Consider the following 6,298-nt stretch of genomic DNA (forward strand, 5'->3'; position numbering starts at 1 on the left):
ACTGAATACAATCCAGTAATGTCATGTTGTTGTGGAAAACATAATTTTCAGATGCATAACAAGAACTCTGAAAACACATAAAGTAGTTTTTCTGTCTTACTCAGGGTTGCTAATGCATTAGAAAAATTTCTCCAGTTTGAGGCTTTGCACTTCAAGAAAGAAAGAAACTCTAATTAGAGCTAACCCAGAGCAAAACAAATACCTACGAGTTTTGCAGTCTGTGAGGAAAGACTGAACAAACTATGGAGAAGATTGAGGGGGACATGATAACCTCAAATAAATGAAGCAGGAAGGATATAATCCATTCCCATGACTGTTGTGAACACAAACAAGCTTCAGTCACAACAAGGAAGTTTCAGATTAGACATTAACAAAAACTTTCTGATGGCAAGAAGGAAGTGCTGGAACATCTTGTTTTGAGTCTGCCATTGGAGGTTGAAGAAAGAGTTAAATAAACATTTGTCAATACTGGTCTAGATACAGCTGATCCCTGTTTTGAGCATAGGAAGGATGTCATGACTTGGAAGGCCTTTTCTAGCCATACGATAAATAGGATAAAATACAAGAGTAACAAAGGAGCAGGGGCATATTTATCAGAATGTATTTACATAATGGCAACAAGAATTTATCTTATGTTTTTTCCATCACTGGATCTGACATTACAAGATAGAGAAATCAGGAGAAAGAAAAAAGAATTTTTTCTGTTTTAAAATGCCTTTTGGAGAAAGACAGAGTTTAGTCCAGGGTGTGTGTTAAGATTAATCTAATCTCTAAGGTCTCACAGCATCAGTGTACACCTAAAATGTAATTGATCAGTTAAATCAAGTGGGCATTCAGCTCTATCAATCATATTTGGAAATTTACTCTAAAGTACATTTGGCAAGATAATTTCAAAATTGTGTGTGTAATTTAGGACTTCTTGAAAATTCCAGCTGCAATGAATAGGGACAGCTAGCAATGGACTCGTCAGAAATATAATATACCACTTTACAACATAGAACAAAAATGGTGCAATATCTGTAAAAGTTTCAAGCTATTTGTCACTTTTATAGCTGTTTACAGGGTCAAGTGTTCACACTCAGCACTGAAAAGCACTGAAAAGCAACGTCCAATGTTTTCTCTCTTTCTGTTTTTCTAACTGGGATGAAGTTTAATAATATATTACTGCAATGAATAGTCTACAAAAGTAGAGGAAAACTTTTATAATTCATAATAAATACATAATCAACTTTTTGAGAAATAGAAGATCTCAGAAGTCTTTAAATACTTGGAGAAAGTAAATCTTCCTTGATACACCTAAGACACATCATTTGAAGTGGCTATAATTACATTAATATAATGACATTAGTAACTTTTTTCTATCTGTAACAAAATAGAAACCACAGAATGCTCATCTAGTTGTTATTATTATAATTATATCCATAATTTACCAAACAGACTTTGTTCCTAGATTTTAGTTTAATTAGACAGAAAATTATATACATTTATAAGAAACACATTTGCTCACTGAAATGGAAAAACTCTTTAATTACAAGATACTAAAGCCAAATATCTAGCCAGGGACTCAAAAAGATACACATCTGTTTTAAAAATTGATAGTTGGGTGCATAGAAAAGAAAATAAGTTCTGATATTGACTTTGGGTGCAATGGAACTAGATTGATATTTCATGAGGCATTCTTGCATATTGGTTTTGTTACCCAAATTAACAGGAAAAATAGAACTTTCACATCCCCTTGCAATCTTGATATGACTTGATATTATAGGAATTAAATCACACAAAAACTTTTTGGTAAGGTCAAGACTTTTAGGGGCTATGCATCTGCCTTCTGAAAAGACAATTGAGTTCTAATGTCTCTACACAAACCAGAAATAATGGCAACCACCAACCACTTTTAAAGGTTTTGCTTCTTTCTTTGGCTTCGAACTGACTAAAATGATTCATTATGTATCATGGCATTTTAGTTTTTATTGGATGATGTTTCGGCTGTTATACATTTGTTTCAAAAGTTGCTATACATTGCATACAGACATCACTCTCTTAGCTCTATTTCCCCCTGTCTTCAGTAATGTTTGTCCTTCTGTATTCTTCTTCTGCATTGATCACTCTTGTCTTCTTTAGTATTCAAAGGCCTAACTTCAAGACAGGGAAATTGTTTCTATGCAGACTGTTATGTAGACTGTTGCATTTTTCTCTGCCCCCTCCTCTTCTTCAGTCAAACTTGGGTTGCTGTGCAGCAACAAATGCAAGGAGCAGGGACAGGTAAGGCAGAAGGTGAATGAAAATGACTATAATATACTGGCATATATTTTTTAAATACCAAGGATTGAAGACTCAGGGTAGTTATTTTATTCTTCCATTTCCATATCGTAAACTTAAGGGAAAACTCAGAGTCACTCTTCCAGGCTTCTTAGTTCATTATGTTTTCAGTTGAAATGTAAGTGGGAAAGCTCTTTGGGCTTAAGGCTTAAAAACCTCTCTAATAATCAATACTATGTTTATAATGAAATAGCCTTTTATACTGGCTGAGAATAAGAACTAGCGTCTTTCTGTGATTTCATTCTGACAACTACCTGTAGTTATTTATCTGTACTAAAGGAAGAAGAGCAAGATCTTTACTTTAATGAAGTAAATAAAAGTCCTAATATTCTATAAAATTAAGTCAATTATTCTCCTGCAGAGTTCACAGCAATAGACATCCTCAAGAAGTTGAACTGACAGATAAGGCATTTCTCTAGTGCTAGCTCACTCTTCAGCTCCCTTTTTTATTCCTCTGCCAGAATCCTGTAGCCCCTGTACTCAAAATGAACTGAAAGAGGAGAAGTCTGAGAGGCTTCCAATAGCTTTCTTGTTGTGGTTGATGTATAAAGATAGAATCTGGGCTCAGTTTCTAGACAGTCTTATAGTCAAAGACACAAGATATCACTTCAGTCAAACCATTTAAGTGCAGATTCTTCTAAGTGCCAGCCTGAGTGCAAGCCTGAGCAAGGTATGAGTGGTTTTCCAGATCAAAGTTCAGGATTTTGGCAAAACAGATGATTACTGTGATGGAACTGTGTAGTTGGTCCCACTCCTGGAGCTTCTTTGTTATATGTATGTCCATGTACACTTGGATACTTACTATTTCTTCAGCTGATTGTCTTTCCCAGCATTTTGGTTAGGTTTTTTGCATATTTTATGAAAGAATTATATAATAAAATAGAAGGTTATGCTTTCAGAGCCAGAACTTCTGCTAAACTTCCAGGTGGTGGATTTCAAATGAAAGCCCTGGCCACTTTCACTGCTGGCTCTTGATGCTGCCAGTGACACCTGCCTTTTCTGACCTGTTATGTTTTCCACTGGGCTTCAGTTCCTCTAATTCTTGCAGTTCATTTCAGGCTTGACTGTGGGGCTTCTTCTTAGGGTTTGCTCTTTCATGTGGAAAATAAAACATGACTCTGGAGGGACGGAAGAACTGGCACAAGGTAGGTAAGCAGAACTAAGGACTGGGTAGGTTTTTGTTTCACTTTCCAGAGTGGCTCAGCATATTTGGCTCAAATGGCATGCAGAGAGATGCTAGCTAGACCTGGAGAAAGGCTGATGCTTCTCACTTCCTCACTAATAAATTTTGTCTCTAATTTTGGCTTCTTTGTTTAGTAATTTTTTAAAGTTTTAAGCTCTTTTAGCTCTTGATTCTTTGTTTAAATAGGTAACTTTGAAATCTGTTTAAAATCACCTGTGTCAACTCTTTTTTTTTCTCACAATCCATCAGAAAACATAAAACCTGCTAGCCTAATGCAGATGAAAGTCCATGCATGTCAGCAGAAGTGAAGCCACCAGGAGTGGACACTGGCAGCACGTGGAACAGAGAATTCTTTCACACACTGACATTTGAGTTCCCTGTGACACTACAAGCCAAGACCTAGGGTAATCTTTGGTTTACTGAGACATGTTAATCTAGTATAATATTCAACAGTGTGTTACTAACAGAAGGTTTAACATAATTACCCGAATAAGTGCCAGATGAGGTTTTGTTTTCTTTGAATATGACAGTTTAAAAGTGGTGATACACTCCTTTGTAGTTATGTTTCATGATTTCAGATATTAGTGGGACATACTGCAGACATAGATGTAATGGAAAAGGACAGGCAGTATATTTTCACTAGAACCACATGTGGAATAATTACTAGAGGTGATTTGGAAATAAAACTTACATTAAAAATATGGCACTATTTGCACTTTAAGGAAAGGTATACTATTAAAGAAGCTACCAGGGAGGGGTGCAGTTGGTATCCAAAGAATCCATTCCACCGTGGTTCCTCAAGCAACACAGCCCCACAACCTTAGAAACAGCATGGAGGATGGACCGGGGTGGAGACATCACGGCCAACTTCTGTTGCAAACACTGCAGAGATGCGAACTTGATGGTACTTTGGAACTGAGAAACTATACTTTTACTAACCTCGGCCAACAGTCTGCCAAAAAATGACAAAATGCTGTCCTTTGTGTGAACTTTCCTCATTATAATGTCATAATAATATCAAAACACACCTCCATCCTGAAGGCTACCCATCTCCAAGACACGACCACCCCTCACTGAGTTTGCACACTGAATTTTCTTAAGTCTATAACTTTAAATTGAAGTGAGAGAATTTTACACCAATGATAACAAAGTTATATATGACTAAAGTCACTCAAGCTCCACCTGTCCAGGTGAAAATAGTATAAATATAGTCTCAGAGAGGGGGGATGTTAGGGCAGATACCATCATCAGAAGAATTAACACATTGTGGACCATTCCTGACTCCTGGGATCAGACAATGGGCTAAGCCTCTCTCTCCCTCCAGACGGACACCTTTGGATAAGATTTGACTGCTCGGTTATACTGAATGCATTGCCGGGAGAACTTTGAAATCACTACAGAGAGTCACTTTTTCAATGCACGTGTTTACCTCCAGACACTTGCATGTGCTTTGCAGACAGTGCATTTATCACTGGCAATCCATAAGATTTTCACTGGATGCTGCCTAACTTCCTAAGTGTGGTCGTGTGAGTCCATGCATCATGACTATGCTGAAGGTGCAGTGCGCTATTTATGCACCCACAACCATACTAGACTTACAGCGCTGAACTGGCTATCACTTAGAATGTAAGTCTAGCCACCCCCAGTCCTCCTAATACCTGAGGACAAGCTGGAACACAAGGGAATTTATTTTCTGCCAAATTACTTCATCTCTTAACACTTCACCTCTTAACACACACAAGTATTTTAAAGACTTGATAAAAAAAACATAGACAATGAATCAAGTCTGGTCTTTGATCTATGGAACATTCAGGTTATTTATTTTTAGGAAATGTATGTTCTATGAAAGTGTTTAAAATATTTGGTGAGTAAAATTATCCTATGATATGTATAAGGCTAATTCTCTTCCATCGCTGGGACTACTATGTACAGAGCAGAAGAAGAGTGTTTACTTTGGCAGTTATCCTTTTATTGTGCAGCTACCCAAAGGCTTTGGGACAGCTTTCTGTTCAGAAGAAAACCAGGCCTAGACACTCTGAAAGTTAAATGCTGGTGTTTTGACAGAAAAGTCTGGAATACAGGCTAAATAGGGTTTAAACTTTAGTGATCCACTTTCTGGATGAAAGCACTACGCAGTTGTGTAGATGAGAAGAGGAACATTTTGTTTTAAGATGAAACAACACAAACACCCCACTGTGGCATAGTTTAGTGGAGAATGCTCTGTACAACCCTTTTCCAAGCTCTGCTGCAATGCAGAGAATGCCAGATTCACAAGAATAGAAGCTCAGCATGTAAAAAGGAGCTTGAGATTGTGGCTCAGTGACTTGCAGACTGCTGCACTGGGACAGACTTGTGTTCCTGGCCCTACATCTGCAACTATGAGTTGGTGCTGGAAGCTATATATGCAGGAGTTGAATTCTAGGCTTATAAGCCCCAGTTCTCATATGTCCATATAGTCTTGCTGAAAAGAGGCACCTAAGTTGCGCTGCTGATTAATATGGTTTTGAGATAATGATTTTGGCATGCTTGGCAGCTAGGTATGACTATCACCCAGTAAGCAAAGCCTCTGGCTCTTCTGTGTGCTCAGGTTTCTTCTCCCTGTGGTTAAATGTGGGAGCACTAGTACTTGGCAAGACACTGCTGCTGTGATTTTCATAATAGACTGCAGGTGCAAAAAGGTATTCCTAATGCTGTGCTGTGAAAAACTTAGTAAAGGTTTGAGATTTGTACCCCCCTAGGTGTATAATATAATAGATATATATATGTGTGTGTATAATTAAAATTAATATAACGTAA

The sequence above is a fragment of the Mesitornis unicolor genome, unplaced genomic scaffold (assembly GCF_000695765.1).
Source record: "Mesitornis unicolor isolate BGI_N332 unplaced genomic scaffold, ASM69576v1 scaffold19750, whole genome shotgun sequence".
Taxonomy (NCBI): domain Eukaryota; kingdom Metazoa; phylum Chordata; class Aves; order Mesitornithiformes; family Mesitornithidae; genus Mesitornis; species Mesitornis unicolor.